This window comes from Dermacentor albipictus, chromosome 9 (genome assembly GCF_038994185.2).
Source record: "Dermacentor albipictus isolate Rhodes 1998 colony chromosome 9, USDA_Dalb.pri_finalv2, whole genome shotgun sequence".
Lineage (NCBI taxonomy): Eukaryota > Metazoa > Arthropoda > Arachnida > Ixodida > Ixodidae > Dermacentor > Dermacentor albipictus.
In genome coordinates, this window is record NC_091829.1 from 18,646,840 (window position 1) to 18,665,260 (window position 18,421).

Sequence of the window (18,421 nt, forward strand, 5' to 3'; positions counted from 1 at the left end):
GGGCATGCATATTCTAATTTGGGTCTTATAAGTGATTTATACGCGAGCAATTTAACATGTGGTGGGGCAAGACGAAGGTGACGTTTTAGAAAACCGAGTGTTTTGTTTGATGCTGAAATGATGTTACCGACATGTTACCGACGTGCGGTGTATCATTCTTTCGTCAAGCTTGTCATGTTCTGCAACTACATCGAACTCTAAATATCGATTTTCCTTGAACATGTTTGTTGATATATCACACGCTTAAGCGATAGCTAGCTTCCTATGCTAAGGAAGACCCGGATTTGTCACAATGGATTCTGACCATAAGTAAATCTAAAAAATATAGCATTGGCTACTAAAGAGAGCACAGCAACGAGATAACAAGTTCAGTAGGCGCACTCAACAGTGTCGATTGTAAATGTAATTGCACTACGTAAAGTTAAATTTTGAGGATTTAGGTTCCAAAATCAATATCTTGTTATGAGGCGTACGGTAATGGAAAACTGCAGATTTATTTTCAGCAGCTCGGGTTATTTAACGTGCACGGAATGCACATATACGAGCGTTTTCGCATTCTGCCCCCATTGGAATGCGACTGCTGCGGTTGTGATTGGACCTGTGACCTCGAGCTCAGCAGCGCAACACCAAGGCCACTGGGCTACCGCAGTGCGTTGCGTTCCGCGACCAGAAACAAACATTAGCGTACGCAGCACTGCTTTTGAACTCCCTAGAAATTTAAAAACAAAAATGTAGCATTTTCCCCCCAATGGTGCATGGACCGCTGCACAAATAACGGCACGAACCAAGGTTCGTAGCTTCATCGCCTGAATAAACTGCAGTAAACGATCGCTTACTCCGTAAATTAGCAAGCACGGGGTCACGCGCGCACGTGCAAACATGAACAGATTTCACTCAATGACCGCGAACACTCGCTGCCACAGCGTCCGCGTGATGAAGGGCGCGAACAGAGCGGACAGAACGCTTCTGCTGCCTCGTCTTTCAAAGCGTCCCCGAAACTTGAAATGGCGATATAGAAGCGCCTTTCCCCTCCCCCCCCCCTCCCCACTTTGCACCCATCGGGAATTATCTCCAAGACAGAGCGAGAGTGGCGCCAGACCGGGCTAGAGCAACGGCCAGAGGAGAAGCGTGCTAAACCAGCGCCTCCTTTCCCCGGCTTGCGCGCGTTTCATCACGTGACCACCTATAGAAACTTGGGGCACCCATCCAGGCACGATACATCTCGGCTCGCCCTCGTACACTTCCTTTAACGCGCACAGCTAACGGCGCAGGATAGGATCTTATCGCACTTTATATGTAAGCTCACGCAACACCGACAGATATATTTCGGCAGTTGTGTCCATATAATTGCTATCGCAAAATTCGCAATACATAGAAAATTTTACTAAGGACCAACCACGCTGCTGCCGTGTCGTGATAGAGCGGTGAACGATAACTCTAGAAAATGTATTGCTAAATCTCCGCCAAATGACTATACGCTCGCATTTGGTGAGAGCGGCACACAGTCGCAAGAACTTGTGAAGGAAATACCGGAGTTCTGGCAGCTTCAGGTGCACTAGATCATTCAGTAACATGGGCGGCTTTGTAGTTCTACCTTACATCAGAGCAAACTGCACTCGACAGAAATCAAGGGCAGCCGCACCGTTATAGCTAAGCAAATTAAGGACAATTACGCCGCGTCTTCAGACTTCGAGCACGCTCCGACAGCCCAGCGATAGATATTTAAAACACAACCACACTCGGACGAGAAAATTTTGCTTCTGCCAAGTGAACGTAGCGGGTATTTCAAGACGCGTGTTAAATTCATGGCTGTTTCATTCGTAAACATTACTTAAGTGACGTAAAATTATCAGTGAGCAAAACAGTTTTTATTTCAACGCAAGGAAACAAAACCGAAACTAGCGCAACTGTTTTGCCCAGTTGTGCAGATACAAAATGATCCAAAGCCGAAGCCGTCAATAGCATGACGCCATTTTGAACTTGTGCTGCCTCACGCGCGAGTACGTTGTCGTTGAGTGGTACTGAAATCGCTGCGTTAAGGGCGACTGCAACCAAGCGCTGTGGCAAGTTACGGTGGGAGCTTCTGTCCGTGCTGTGTGATTGCGACGAGGGGACCGCCGCCAGCAGCAGCGTATCGCCGATAAGCGCCCGAAGTGCTGCGGTTTGCACTGCATCTTTCATTGTGATATGGGAGATCGCAACGGACAGAGACGACGAGATGCATACGAACGACTACCAGCGGGGAGTGACCTGTGCCATATTTCTCTTAACGTCTCAGGTAAGCATATCAGCTTTTGTTCCGAGTTTACAAACGGCGCGTACTCGGCCCTTCCGGTACGGCTACATTTTGCGCCATGTTTCTCTTGGCAGTTCACAGACGTTTCTTAGGCATGCGTGCGCGTATGTATGCGGAAATACTACTGGCAGACGGAAGCCTCAGGATAAACACCGTTCTTAACGACTCTAGTGACGAGTGGCCTGTCGCATCGAAAAATCCGTAGAATATCAAGTACTGCGTAACTTGAAGTGTAGATACAATACTAGCACCAGTGTGACTTTCGCATGGCGAAGACGGGTAACCGAAAGGGCAGCTTGTGCATTCTGAAGATTTACTAGCGCTTAGGTATATTGCCGCGAATAATAAAAGCGCTACAACGCTGTATGGCTGTGTCAGGCGATATGGCAGCACAGATATTTTAAGAGCGGTTAAGCGGCTGCATGCACAAGCGAACAGACACAGCGCTTTCAAAGCCCTGAAAGAGAACAAACTTTTTGTGCATTTGGCTGTAAGTAGAAAACACATTAGCTCACAATCTAAGCCTATATATAATGTATTATTTTTACGTAATCATTATTTTCACGGTTGTAAAAATTTAAAAGCATGAATATGCTGCAACATTTATATAGTAAATCCTACTACGCTTACAAAACCTGGCTGTGTTATGTGGTAAAATTGTACTATTGCTACTGGATTTTTTATATTGAGTCCGGTGGTTTATGAAAAAAAAAAAGGTCCTTTTATGTGTAGTTTTATGTTAGTGCGTATATTTGCCCAGCAGAAATGAGTTGATTGCAAAGTTGTACCTTCCAGTGAGCTGCATATGAACCCAAGTTTATCCTGTCTTGGCTATTGCAATGTGCATACAACAATTTTAAGTATGTACAGCTGTAGTTGGCTTAGTCGCTGCAACATATTTTGTAAAAGTAGAAGGCCATTTATTATTTTGCTGCTTCCATGCAGAAATACCATTTTTCTTGTAGCAAGAAGCGCTTACAGTATTGAATGAAATGAAGTGTGTTGTATTTTTCTACTAACTTAATAAAGGAAATTTCGTCTGCCGTGTATCGGAGATTAGTTTACCTTCTTGTACTAAACAATGCATTATGTCCTTGGCTACTGCTGTTGTCCTGTGTATTTTTATAATTTTGAAATGTATTTTATTTTAGGTATTCAAGAAATGGCAACAGCCAGAAGTCACCATCTTGCCAGCACGTTATGGGTGAGACAAATCGTAGCAGGCACTTTTGCATATCTCATTAGCATATGATGCTATTTGTTGTAATTTTTGTGTCCACTTTCCTGCCTTTATGCATTTTACTATTATTGTGCAAAGGGTAACAGTTTTACATTGAGACAGAATAATCACCCAAAGGGGAGACATGGCTGGAGGAGACAACACACACAAGCCTCCTTTGTTCGTATCTTTATGTTGCGCAGTTACTCTGTCGTTATCTACCAACAAGCCCAAGTTCCTCATCAGCTACATTTACTAATGATCCGTTATTACAGGTTCATTGACATAACATTGAAAGTACAGAGGTACACAGGAAGACAAGATACTTGAACTGATGAAGAGCCGTAGAACAAGGACTGCTGGAGCCAATATTTCTACAAAGAGAAGGAGATTTTTCTTCTCAAAACGTTGGCTCCAATGAATTTTCTTGTTCTATCACTATTTACAGTTGAAAGAAAGCATTATTCCTCTTGCTGAAGTATTATGCATTATGGCATAAAAATTAGCAGGGTGATACATGAGGAATGTCAAAATTCTTGTATATTCCAGTGCTAAAGCGAAAGCCAGGAAAACAAAATGTAGAGAACCACATTGTTATTTTTCACTGCCCAGTTTAGCCAGCTTTATTCCGAGCTTGCACTTTGTTGCATTAACGACCACTGGAATTCGTTAATTGAATTAGCTTGGTGATTTACTTATATTAAGAGATTTTGAACTTGTATTAATGCAGCTTAACATAATGCATGTAAAAATAATTTACAATGACATATTTAGGTGGCAGGCTTGCAGTTGTCTAGCAGATCACTTGATGGTATGAGCTCAGGTTTCAACCGAGCTTCCATGCACAAACCGGTTACACATTTTTTGTTTCATTGTTTGGATTTTCATAAACATAAGTACCGTTTCTTTTTTGTTGGGCTTCTAGTTGTGTCGTAGGACCTAACTGTTTACCTTTATTTGTATTGGTAGCCATGTTACACAGACAGCTCAGTTTTATTGTAAATCATGTCATGGTAGGACTAAGAACATTTGTGCAAATTTGTTGCAGGTACACTCTGGCGGCTCCTACCCCTGTGTCCTCCCACCACCCTGTCCTGACTACGTCCACTAGGTAGTTGGGAGCCTTTGGCGGCTTCTGCCACTGCATCCTGCCGCCACCATGTCCCGACTATGTCCACTAGGGAGTTGGCAGCCTTAGTGATGATGCCAGCAGGCTGACAGCCGACAGAAAGATTCAGGTAAATACCTGTAATTACGTGACGTCTTTTTGAGTGAAATGGCTTGTCACTCAGCAATGAAAGACGTAACTTCAAAGCAGTTTAGACTCCCTGCTATCTGTGCAGGGATGCTCAAGTCCATGCATTTTGTCTTAGCCACCAAGAGGCTATGTGTATTAGACGAAATGCGATGTAAATTTTCAAACTGCAAGAGACCACTTGCACAATTTTTTTTTTGCTTAACACAAAAACTACTTTGAAAAAGCTTTACCAATTTAAAAAGAATACAATGTACTCTCATACATGGTATTTGGCATAAATTTACTAGGGCTGCCTCAATGGTAAGCAGGCCGATAAACGTACACCAAAACTGTCTTCTTTTCCAAGTTCATCCTCCTCTCTGCACTGCTGCATAATGTATCTTTCTGATACCATTCTTGCACACAGCACAAGTCCTAAACACATGGATTGCATAAATTTGCAGCTTTTGCTGTAGGTCACTTTTGTGAAAATAAAGTTAATAAGCCATTTTGTTTATTTTTAATCAGCCATAATAAACTGAGCAGTGGCTAATAAGCAGTCAAGTTTTTGGTGTAAGGCCTTTCTTCGTTGTTAAAAATTTGGCCCTCTTAATGAAATAACCAAATTCTTGGCTGCCATTTTATAATGCATACTTTGGTGCATTACACAAAATTTGACATAATGTTTATGGCAGTAAAAATTTTTTTTTGCTTCAAGTATTGTGTGAAATTGAGATTTGTTCTATATTGAAAGGCCCTCAGTTTTCAAGAAGAAATTCCAAGTAGTTGTGTGCCAGGTTGGAACAGCTGGCATGGAATAGCCTACTTACACAAATAGGGAGGGTCATGTACACTTGACTTTATGTTAAGATACTATTATTGATCCACAAAAGACAAATTGAAGGATTCCATCCTATAAGCAGCTCTTCACATTCATTTCCACTTTTGCACATTTATATACCTTGAGTCTGGTGACTTGTGTCTGTTTTCATCATCTGCTATGTGCAGATGGTAAACTTCAGATTTGCCCTATGGTACAGAATATTTTGGTGCTAATATATGAATCTGTGTTTTTCAGGTTGCCTCGAAATTTTACCCAAGCCATGTCGCACACTCGGGCCAGGCCTCTTGCGAACGACGTATAACTAGGCTCAACGCATCAGGGTCGAGGGAGTCCGGAGATCAAGGCAACCTGCTGTGCAACCAGCGTGCAACCTTTGGTGACCCCTCTACATGTGCTACCTATTTCACAGCTGTGCCTCACCTACCATCTATCCAAACAGCATCACCGGCTGTGATCACTTATCGAACCATGGATGAATGTTGGGGTGGAGTGATTTGAACAGACATTCTATTTGTCTCTTCAAATTCTTTGTAAATATTTCTGTTATAATTCATATGTGTCTTTAGTATCTAGTTTTTAATAGTTCCTTTCTCTTAGAATTCTCACCATCAGCCCCTGCTATTCTAATGTATACCTGCCTTTAGGCCCCGTTTCTCGTAGTTCTTTCGTACTTGTGGATGTAATTGATAGTTTAATAATTCTTGTTGTACGGAAGGCTAAAATACGAACTTACGGCATTTTTTCTTCCTTTGATAATCTACAGCACTGCAATGTGTTCAAGAAATGTAACATAACACGGGCTCTGGTGCAGGATAAATTTAAGAGCAATATAGAGTACTTGTTTCAAGCACCCATTATTTTTTAAAAACTCAAGGATATAGGAGCACAAGAAAGAAACTACTGAACTAGAGAAACATTGGTTCCCCTCATAAGTCTGGTAATAATGTGACTTCTTTCACTGCAAAGATACTGGTACTCGCATACAAGGTTTGAAACATGAAAGCTATGATACCCTTGGCATTTCTCAGTGCTTATTTGCCACACTGACGAATGTCAAAGGCAGCATAGGTTTCATGCACACATTGGTTGTATTACACCTTTTGAGTATTGCATTTCTCAAACACACGGGTTTGCAGCAGTGCTTTAAATAGCAGATGTATTTCCTAATTTTCAGAATTTGTTAGTGCAAGAGTAACGCTACAGATCATGTAAAAATAATTTTACAGACTATATGTCCATGGATGCATGTTTCTTCTGATGACGTAGCAGTGCCATGTGGTCGGGGGATGAATGTCTATTTCAGATTTAAATATTGGCTTGCAGGCCTGGGTTAGTCTCCTACACTGAGTATTCTAGGTCAAAGCCCAGTTACTAGAGGAAAGTGAATAAAACTAGGAATTATAAACATCAAAAGATCTTGTTCGGGACACTAATGTAACAATCAGCAAGGTTCTTTGTGCATTCATTTCCAGATTTGCGAGATTATATTTTGACTGGTTTCATTAATGCGAGAACAAATATTTGTTTATTCTCATGCTAGAGTTGGCTGCCCCCATTCGCATACAACCCCTTTACAGGCTAAAAATTAAGTGGACCCGCCGTGGTTGCTCAGTGGCTATGGTGTTGGGCTGCTGAGCACGAGGTCGCGGGATAGAATCCCGGCCACGGCGGCCGCATTTCGATGGGGGCGAAATGCGAAAACACCCGTGTACTTAGATTTAGATGCACGTTAAAGAACCCCAGGTGGTCAAAATTTCCGTAGTCCCCCACTACGGCGTGCCTCATAATCAGAAAGTGGTTTTGGCACGTAAAACCCCATATATTATTATTATTATTAAAAATTAAGTGTATTAATAGGCTGTTTTTCGGTTTTGCGCCCTCAGTGTTAAGGGATGCAAACGGTGACATACAACAGAATGCAGAAAAATGTCTAAGGAATGCAAGCAGGGCATGGGACGTTTTAGACAGATGCATGCATGTGCTATTTATAAAACTCCCTATGGTATGCCTCAAGGCGTTTTGTAACCCTTTGGTAGAAACACTGACACCCACATATTAAGGGGAAATGCTCCTCGAAACAACTTTTTTAATTTGTACTAGAAATTTGAATGTACTGCTATTCATAGGGAGTTTTATGTAGATTTGAATTGTCATTGGTTTTTGTGTAGCTGGTGTTTAGTTATGTCCTACATAGTGGCAATATATTTTTATGGGCACTTGTGTGTAAAAGTTTCGCAAATGGTTTCATGCTGTATCTTATTTAGCTAGGTGTATACCGCAAAGTGGCGATACCTATCCAAACAGCTTGTACAATTACTGGAATTATGCAAAAAATATTAGACCACTTTAAATAATTTTTAGATTGCAATTTCAATTAGATACTGGTATTCTGCTTATCTTGAAGAGTATGTATGCCAAATTTAATTTGTATAGGACAATTATAAAGCACGAGGTTATTCTCATGCTATTGTGAGAAAAAATTATTGAAGTATTCTCAATAATTTTAGTAGCAGGCCTGCCTGCCTGCCTACTAATCTTGCATACTTCTAGTAACTTTACGTGCTGTTTGAATAGATATCGGTACCTGGCAGTCTACAGGGAGCTGAGTTAGCTGCAGTACACTGCTTTTTTGTGAAAATTTAATACACAAGAAAGTGCCCGCAAATATCACTATGTATTTTGCCGTTGTATAGGACATAACTCAAGAAGCAGCTAAACAAAAACTAATGGAATACATGAAATCTGCATGAAGAACTCTACAATTGGCTCTCTTTTGAAACCTCTAGTACAAATAATAAAAATATTTCGAGTAATATTCAATCAGCAAAACGTTCCCCTTGCTACAGTGACCTACAACATAGCGACGCAAAGCTTAAGGCAAGTCCTCTTGTTGAAGCGAATATGGGCTGTCTTCCCAAGGGCTTCTGTTAAAGACGGTGAATTTTCCTGCATTTACCAGAAGTGCAATACTAAAATGTTTGTGAATGTGCGATTGGTATTGGCACACTAACAGAAAAAAAGACAGTTCTGTGAAATGTAGACTTGAGACGTGACTTTGTTGGACATTTAAATTTTGACTCCATATATTTGTGTTTTGTACTGAGTGTTTCACCGGTGACTGCCACTAATTATTGAACATAACTGCTTCATGACAGTGCGACAATTTTCACTAACATAAACTTTAGCTGTGGCAGGCATTAGAATTACAGTACTCAATAACGTCTACTTTGTAAGAACTCAGACTAGCACCAGTTCTGAGACACATATACCCAAAAAGTAATGATCAAATAGATTTCTTTTCCACACAGAATTGTCCTACAAGGATTACAGAAGGCCTTTTGGCAAAGTAATATCCGAAAGAGCAAAGCATGTTCCACCAAGTATGGTGACAAATATTTCAGAGCTGCCAGTCTGAGGACTCCTACAAACTAACAATACCTTCAGCACTGACTAGCTTCAATAATGGGATGTCAGTGTTTTGCTAAAATTAATGAAACTTCAATTATTGTGATCTTGTTTAAGAAGACATATGTAATTAACATGCAGTTCTAATCTCTGTCACTTTTGTAAATATTTCCCAATTATTTTTTCAGGCTATATTTTTTGGTAATAATGGTATTCATTGCAGAAAAAGCTAGTACATGGCATTTAATAAAGAAGGTACTGGTCATTGTAGATTTTCTGTCTTCAGCATTTGTTCTGTTCAACAGCTGTTTCTTGAAATCTGAAATGATGTACCCATCACTTTGTTAGCGATCAACAGGGAAATCTGTCAGTATGTTTTGTTTAAAATGGAGCTGATCAACCCAATAGTTAGGCTATTAGCTAATTATAAATTACAATGATAATAGTACAGGACCATAAGAACAGACTGATGCTTAATAACAGCTGTGCCCAGCTACATCCACGCAGCTTTGCCACACAATGTGCATGTGTTCAGAAGAGCCAAATGCCCCAGAGAGAAAGCAACAGTAACTAATTGTTCGTCATCTTGTACAAGCAGATTATGCGCTAGATGTAAATCATGCTCAGTAAATACATAAGTCAGTCATGTGAGGTGTCTCACTTTTGGTTGCAAGTTGGAACTTATTGCAATCTTGGTTGTTTTTATTTTGTTTCCTTTGTGAGCATGAGTGACTTAGTTGCCTTGGCACATATTATCAAAACTGTTTCTTCATCACTGGGAATCACAAAATTTCAATTACACATAAAATTTCCAGTTACTGATATGGTAGACTTCGAAGTTAATTCTCTTATCTACCAAGTAGTTTTATCATTCATTGAAACATATCCATGCAATGCACAATGGGAACCGAAATTATAAATATCTGTTCTTGCTTTCTACCCCGCTCTACAACATTATGAAAATACAAAGCAAAACTATAAGTTTACAATTGTCCCCCATAACCTGAGTTTCGCTTAGAATGTGAAAAACAAAATTGACGTCCTGCTATAGTGTGAGAGTTGCTTTGGGCATCAAGTGAACTGCGTAGCTCCTGTGCTAGAGTACACAACAAAGCAGAAAATCGCACCAGATTGCAATGGCAGTGGTAAGTTAAGAACAGATGTTTTATTTCACGCACCATTAATGTGGCTTATCATCTGCTCCTGTTTTGTGGGAAAGCATACATTGGGAAGACAATTTTTTGCACCAATCTTACCTTAGTGGGACACTTGAGAAAGGTAGAAATCAAGAACAGGTATTCACACTTTGTTGCCCACAGTGTATTTATTATCTGAATGTGTTTCACTCTACAAAAGACTACTGTGGTAGATAATCATAAAGACCAAGACAAAAGAATTAAAAGAAGTATGTGTCAGTCATCCTTCCATGATCTCCCTTGTTTATAGAAACACTTCTTTCTGCATATGTGCGAAAGTGTAGGGAAGCATTACATAACTCAGTCATGCTTTCCAAGTTAAAAATCGGAATAAGGACGATCACAAGAACATTGTATGAGTGATTTGTAAATGTGGCATCTAATGGAACTTATTTACGTATGTGCTGAGGGTACATTACAGCCAGTGCATAATCTGTCTGCTCTTACAGGATAGCTTGGGATGAGTAAAAGAAGCCTTCCTCACATTTTCCTCTTTGTTTCTTTTGGACCTCAGTGCACCATGTGTATTGTTACAGCTGCATGCATGCAGCTGGGTATAGTTTGTGTTCTGCTACCTCCCTTGTCCTCATTATTCATGTGCTATCTTTGCCGTAACAAAATACAGCTACCTGTGCTACATATTTTGTCAGCGTGTTTGCATTATGGCAAGTTTTGTATTAGTGGTTATTGCAATCTGCGAAATTGTCTGTCAGCTATTATACTTCGTCTTGAAAAGTATGTTTCTCAACATAAATAAACAATTAGTATAAATTTTGCTCTATTTATTTTTGTAATATTATCTGTTGTGAAGCTTTTATACACTGTTGCATGTTGTGTGACAATAAAATTGATGCAAAACTTTTTAATGTGGTATTTTTCAGATCAATTTTCAACTGACGCTAACACGCACAAGTTGTGGGGGAAATGTGCCAACAAGAGTACCATAAGGTAAGACAGCTGTTCTTACTGTTAGATTGGATTATCAATTGCCAACCAGTTGTTTTCAGCAAGCATAGTATAACGCATAGATTATGTAATCTAAGTTGGAATATTGTTTTTATTGCACTTGATTATCTGGGTCTCCTTTGTACATAAGTGCGGCCTTCTTTATTTGTTATGTGTAGCTTACTTGCTTAAAATGTTAAATTGTAAGTTCTAAATAAAAACACGTCTCGAAGAACAGTGAAATAGGTTTAACTTATAAATGTTTTGACATTAGAGACCTGTGCAGTGCTGAATTGAACTTCTACTTGAGTTACATAATATTTTGGGGTCTCATTATGGTTGTGAGTTGCATTGCAGTGTCATGCATATGCACCTGCAGGCTACATATTGGGATGTTTATTTAAGACTGTTTTGCTTGGTTGGCTATTGATTCCAGTTTAATAGTAATGAGAACTGTCTTGCTTTCATGGTGATTCTGCGCTGACTAATACATTTGAATTTTCCAGAAGACAACAAAGGGTGATGAAATGTTAACATTTTGTTGCTAACCTGCCACGTCCTTTTTGGCAAGTTTGCTATGAGTTCTTTCTTATATGTTGTCTTTTCACAGTAGCCATCTTGAGAACTAGCCATAGTCGTGTGTACTTACAGCAAAAGTTGGTGACACATGTTGAAAAGCGGCTCGACACTGCCATCCGAGAGTCAAACGACTTACATGGATTAGTTATTTTACTCCATTTACAAGAGTCCTGCACCACGCACTAAGGGTAACTTGACACACACTGCTGGAGTCATCAGACTCATCAAGAACAGTTGCCCGAATCCTTCAGCAGTGGTCATGTCACCCTTTTATCTTGAGTCATTCGACTCATTTAGAATTGTTAACGGACTCCCTCAGCACTAGTCTTGTAACCCTTTTGAGAGGGTATAGGCGACTATTACAACAGAGTGTGCATGACTATTGTGTGCGGAGTCACGCAAGCACCTTGTATTGAGCACGGATAGTCTCGGGACTCTCTACCGAAAGAGAGTTCGGGTGTCTCCCACAAAGTGTGTCGTATACGTGGCGAGTCCAGACTCTCCGAAAAGAGTAAGAGGTACTCTTTTTTTTCTTAGTGTGTATGTCTTACTAGTAGCATTATAGTAGCGTACGGCAGGTATATTCAAAAAGGGTAAACAGCAGGAGGACAGTGTGAACGATGGAGAAGTACAAGGTGAAGGAACTTCTCGAAATTTGTGAGGAGTTGGGCATTGAGTTGGGCTCAACCAAAAGAAAGAATGCGATCCTTGAGGTCATGAGGACTGGGGACGTAACGGCTGAGGAAGCCGCAGAGGCCTTGGCGGGTATCAATGAACGTCGGGAAAGGGAGGAAAGGGAGAAGGAACGTTGCGAGCAGGAAAGGAGAGAACAGGAACGTCGCGAAGAGGAAAAGGAGGAAAGGAGAGAACAGCAACGTCGCGAGGAGGAAAGGAGAGAACAGGAACGTCGCGAAGAGGAAAAGGAGGAAAGGAGAGAACAGCAACGTCGCGAGGAGGAAAAGGAGGAAAGGAGAGAGATTCGTGAGCACGAGCTTAAAATGAAAGAGTTGGAGACCCGAAATAGCTCGCCAGCGCCTAGTCTCACTTCCAATGTTCCAAGAATACGCGATCAACTTCCACCCTTTGTCGTCGGAGAGGATATGGCCAAATACCTCGTGAAATTTGAGCACGTGTGCGAACGGAATAGCATTGAGCGATCCCTCTGGGCACAGAATCTGTTAGCGTTGCTTCCTGGGGAGGCATCAGACGTAATAACTTGCTTATCGAAAGAGGCGTTTGAGAGCTACAGTGATGTGAAGGAAGCGCTACTGCGGAAGTACAAATTGTCGCCCGAAGCTTTCCGGCAGAGGTTCCGGTATGCAAAAAAGGGTAAGGAGTCGAATGTTGACTTCGCGTTTCGTCTAAAAGCCGACCTGGTGGAATGGCTGAAGGGCGAAGAGGTTTACGACGACCGCGACAAAATTGTCGAATGCATCGCGTTGGAGCAGTTCTACCGTTGCATTGATGAGGATGTCCGGCTCTGGCTGCAAGATAGGCTAAAGGAGGTTAAGCTAAACAAGGCAGCAGAGTTAGCGGAAGAGTATTACACCCGCCGCAGCTTACACAGCAAGGCAGTGCGCGTAGAAAAAGCTGATAGGAGAGATTGGTTTTCCGGGAAGTCCGACGAACGGAAGCAAATCACGCGTCGCGAGTTTCGGGACGACGAATCCCTTACCAAAGAAACTGTAAGGGAAGGACAGAATGCATCTCAGAATGATGCCGATGGTCCGAAACAGCGAAACGAAATGACGCGTTCTTTTGAAAAACGGAAACCGTTAACCTGCTACAATTGCAAAAAGCAAGGGCACATCGCTGCAAGCTGCCCAGAGAGAATTGCTTTTGCAACGATACAGGAAACTCACAAGAACATACGTCTATTGGAGCCCTATGTGCAGGAAATTAAGGTAAACGGCAAGAAGTGCCGAGCACTGCGGGACTCTGCAGCAACTATGGACGTTGTTCACCCGTCTTTCGTCTCCTCGAGTGATTTTACGGGAGAGTGCGTTAGGATACGGCAAGTGGCCGAGAAGGAGAGTGTCTGTTTACCGATCGCAACGGTTATCATTGAAGGAGAATTTGGGAAACTTAACACCGAAGCCGCTGTGTGAGCCGCCCTCCCGGAGCAATTTTCCTACCTCTTCTCAAATAGCTCGGAGCAGCTGCTGAGGGATCAGGGCAAATCATTCTTTGCCGACGTGGCGTACATGGCCCTCACGAGATCCAAAGCGCGCCCGCTGTCGAGGGAACTTGACTTTGCGTCGGTGAGCGAACAGCGGTGCGGCACACGGACCGATCAAGGTAACTTAAGTGGTGAGCAGTCGCGGGAGAGGCAGAGCTCGGAGGCTGGCCTAGACGAGCGGGTCCTGGAGGTGAGTGGGAGTGACGCGTGCAGTGCTAGCCGCGATAGAGACGCGACGCCGCAATTAGGCGACGCGGGCTCCACACTCGCTCCGGTTTCCGCCAGCTGGCAGGAGCAGGCTGCAGTTGAAAGGGAGACTCGGATTCGCGAGCAACAGGAAGATTGTTCACTAGCCGATCTGAGGAAATGCGTCAAACGGGGAGTGAAAAAAAAGAGGGTTTCATTTGGCAAGGAATCTGGCTTATTGTACCGCCGCTACACGGATAAGCAGGGTCGCAAATATAAGCAGCTTCGGATTCCGCGAAAATATCGCCGAGAAAAATGAATGACCTCATTTGCTTCCTCAGCAGTATGTTTTCGGTCCAAAGCGATTTCAAGGGGACCATTCTATTTGTCATTATTATTGCTGATCAATAATTGTTTCTATTTTGTTGCGTTGTTAATTTGAAAACTGGTTGTTTGAGCCTTGTGTACTAGATCGTACACCTGCCTCCTGTTGCAGCGGGAGCAAAAAGGGGATAGCGATTTAGTTAGGTTGATTTGGATTATGGCCTTGTCTGGTGTTTGACGGGAGACAGAGGGCACTTGTTCGTGTTGGGTGTTGCCTTTTGCCGGTCGGTTTTGCAAGCTGCAGAACGACCAAGCGGGACCAGTGGCGAGAAGCAAGGTCTTAGGAACGACCCGAGCGGAGCTGGTCAAGGTGCCTTGGCGACGACGCGGTGAGCAGAGCTCCTGTCCTGGCGAGTCGGACCTGGGCACGTGAAGTTACCTGGCGTCCCGACACTGGACGTGAACTTGGACGAGCCTGACGAACGTGCGCGCCCGGCATCCGAGCCACGTGGAGGCAGCTCGTCTTCCCGGCGCCTTATCTGAGGGCGGGGATGCTGTTGTGCCATTACCACAAGCCCGGATTCCGAATCTGCAAGATGCAGAATCTATCCTGCGAGCGCCCAAATTCTCCCTTGAAAAGGCAAGATGCTGAGCCGTCAGGCAGTGGTGTCCTGCGGGAGAAGCCTCGGCGAGCAGCGTGTTCGGACGTGTCCGCGTGTGCCAGACAGCCCGGCGCCGCACCTCCCTTTGCCTGGAGGTCTCCGCGCGCGCGAACTTTGAACCGGGTGGCCAGCGCGGTCACTGGTTGGACCCCTCGGACGACCGTCGTGTGCTGACTTTGTATTGGGCCGTTGGAGTGACAATGGTTCCTCGGGGATTATAAAAGCAGCGACGCGCTGCCTGAAAAACAGGATCCGCCGACCCACCGGGAGACAGTGTCGCTCCCGACTGGGGTGAGATGTGTCACGCGTTTTCGCCGGACGTCGTCGTGCGAGAACAGTCGCGTTTGTTGTGAGCACTCGGCCCCAGTGCCGACCCGTTCATGTCCTGTATGATAACCTGTATATAATGTATAAAGTCCCTTTTGTTATTCTCATCGACGCCAGGCTCGGAGTCTTCGCTACCAACGCTCTGTCACGAAACGGGTGACGAGCGCTACGGGACCACAAAGCCGTAATCGTGGTGCAGCGGTGCAAGTTCGTAACAGCGCATACTCGAATCAATGCGCCGAAGCATGGGTGAGGGCGACTACACCAGCAGCACACTAATGTTCGAAGCTGAACGATTCGGAACGGTCCCCTCAGTAAGCGAACGATTAGCGATAATGCGCATTTGGTAACGCTATTACAACGTGCAGAACATCTACGTTACAAGCCTAACTGTGCCCAGCAAGAACAAATCTATCGCAACTGCGCACACCCACGAGCGATCGGGCAGAAAATAAACAATCAGACAGTGATCACCCGGGGAACTTTGCTGAGCCAGAAACGTGAAAAGCCGCTGATCAAAAGTATTTGCTAAATAAACAACGAAGAGCAAACACACTGATACTGTTCAATTCATAAGGGGAAAGTTCGGATGGCTTGGAATACATTTTAAGCCCGCTTTTATTACAAGCATCGTATAAGCCACTCGCGCCGTTTGCGCGCACAAAGCGTAATGAGCTCCGACAGTGCTTACATGTCCTGTGAAGCCTGAGCCAAAGCTTCGAGTGTCATCCACCCTGTCACCGTCTATGCTATCCGCCGAAACATAGGTTTGCAGAGCCGCACCGGCGTCATGTACATTCATTGTAAACACGGAGGCAACGGAGGCAGCTGAGGCAAATAATGGACGCGCCACCACGTGATCAAACATGGCAGCGCCCACGGGATCGCCGTGAAAAGGATCAATAGAGCGGACGCCCCGCCATTTTTGAGACATTATTATATTTTTTCTTCTTAGACTGATATAATAAATGGATATAACTGAATTCCCATCAAAGCCAGCGCATATTACAAAAACTCGCTATGCTCAGACATCGAATGACTCGCCACGCTTTTCGAGCATCGGACGTTCCACCATTGAGCGCACTCTTTACGGTTCCATTACGATAAAAGACGATTCCTTTTCCTTCTTTGTCATCCCTCTGGTTCGCGTTGATATCTTTCCAGTTCACCACTTCTATATCTGCGCAACATCGGCGGTATAGCGGATAGGGCAAGCTATACGCTAAAGGACGTTGTCTACAACACGAAAAATTAGACGCGCAGAAAGCAACAAGCGCTAAGAAAAAAAAAAGCAGCTGGAAAGACAACAGGCGCTCGCTTTCGCTAGAAAGTAAAGCGGCCTAAAGAAAGGGAAGAGCACAACGCGACGCCAAGTAAAAGTACACCGGGGACTCGCATTTGATGAAGTATGCGAATGCGCGCACTCTTCCGAGCGAGCGAGGAGACTTCCCGAATCTCGTCGGCGCGACGAAATCTCGCGAGGCATCATTGCCGCTTCCCACTCCTTCGGGTAAAGCCTCGTCTCAACGGAGGCAGTATCAAGAGGTGGCAACGGCAGAAGTCGTTCGGTGCCCTCAGATATACCGAATTTAGTCGAATATAAGCCGGTACCCGTAATTTTGTTTACTTGTTTATGGAATGATGAGACCGTGGGAAAATAAGCCACGGAAAGGCCGGCTAATGCAGTAATCAAAAGCAAACTCCAGCGACTAAGGAATGTACGAAAGCACAAAAGAAACAAAATAGAAATGAAAAAGAAAAGACGCGCGGGAACGTAAAAGTAGCGGAGGAATAGAGCGTCAGATAACTCAGGCAGAGCGTGCTATCGATGTGCGTAGTGACAGCTCGGTGAATCGGCGACGTGCAAAAGTCCTGTAACAGCGTGTGTTACACCATCTGTTCAGTCACGGCTTGAAAAAAGAAATAAAGAGAAAGCGTTGCATGTAGTGAAGAATAAAAAGTATACTTCAAGTTCACAGAAATGGAGCTAAGTTAGATACTGAGCTAAATCACGATGGATTGATTCTCAAGGCGACTGCACAAAGTCGCTATCCGGCAGGAGGTCACAAAGAGCTGCGACAGCGCGACTTTGTCTGGACACGCTTAGCATAAGGGTTTAGTTCTACGAAGCTATTATTTTTCTTTAATTGGAAACAGACATTTATCTTATGGCAGATAGCGCAATCTAGTCAAATCAGCTGCATTATCTTGAACAGGCAGACTACACTGGCTTTACAAAGCGTAGCAACAGGTTGACTAACCAAGAAAAGACCGCTAATTGACATTTCTTGACTTGAGGCACACGAAGTCAGTGCAGAATGGAAGCCAAGAGTAATGGGCTAATGTAAATGTAACAGAGAACCTGTGCTTCGTAGCAGTTCCAGTTGGTGTTCCAGCTAACACTTCGACATTGGGGCATAGTGAAGTGCTGGTAATTGTTGATATTGATAAAGTGTTACCACACCGATTGCTGTGTTTACACTTTCAACCACGATGCATCGTATCTTAGTGCATCAGAACGGAATGTATATCAAGGGCAACAAAAACCCATAAGAAACACTATTAAATTTCGATTAACCTTTAAAAATGTCACTAGGAATATTGACGTGCATTTCAACGCAAAGTTTACCGAAGGCGTGACGAACTCAACAGAAACACAAATTCACTTATACTGACCCTTCCGAAAGTCATGCGTGATATTTGAAGCGTATCTTAACAGGAAACCTACTGAAAGCAATGAAAACTCGATAGTAACAAACGCATTTCAGATGACGAACGGAAGGAGCACCATGTAGTTGGAGGTCGACCTATATCCGAGTGAACAAGGTAGAACGCTTCGCGCAAGGTTTATACTTCGCGAACGAGAAAGTGCGCGCGCATTACGTCGCGACGGAGATCAAAGCCATATATATATATATATATATATATATATATATAGAACGCGGCAGCAGTGACGACAGAGACGGTGTAAAGCTTTTGTTCGGCTTCCGTTCATCGCGCGCTGACTTTCGCCGTGATTATC

The 18,421-nt window shown here is 43.5% G+C and overlaps 1 protein-coding gene and 1 long non-coding RNA gene across 6 annotated transcripts in view; one reads left to right on the forward strand and one right to left on the reverse strand.

Annotated features, from left to right (window-relative positions):
• The window catches only part of LOC139049761 (latrophilin Cirl-like), a 1,359,947-nt gene that overhangs the window by 243,195 nt on the left and 1,098,331 nt on the right, over positions 1-18,421 (reverse strand). The window lies entirely within an intron of this gene.
• On the forward strand, positions 1,994-11,059 carry LOC139049424 (uncharacterized). The gene is made up of 4 exons (XR_011508227.1): positions 1,994-2,278; positions 3,448-3,500; positions 4,564-4,753; positions 5,831-11,059. It is a non-coding gene; the product is annotated as an uncharacterized lncRNA (long non-coding RNA).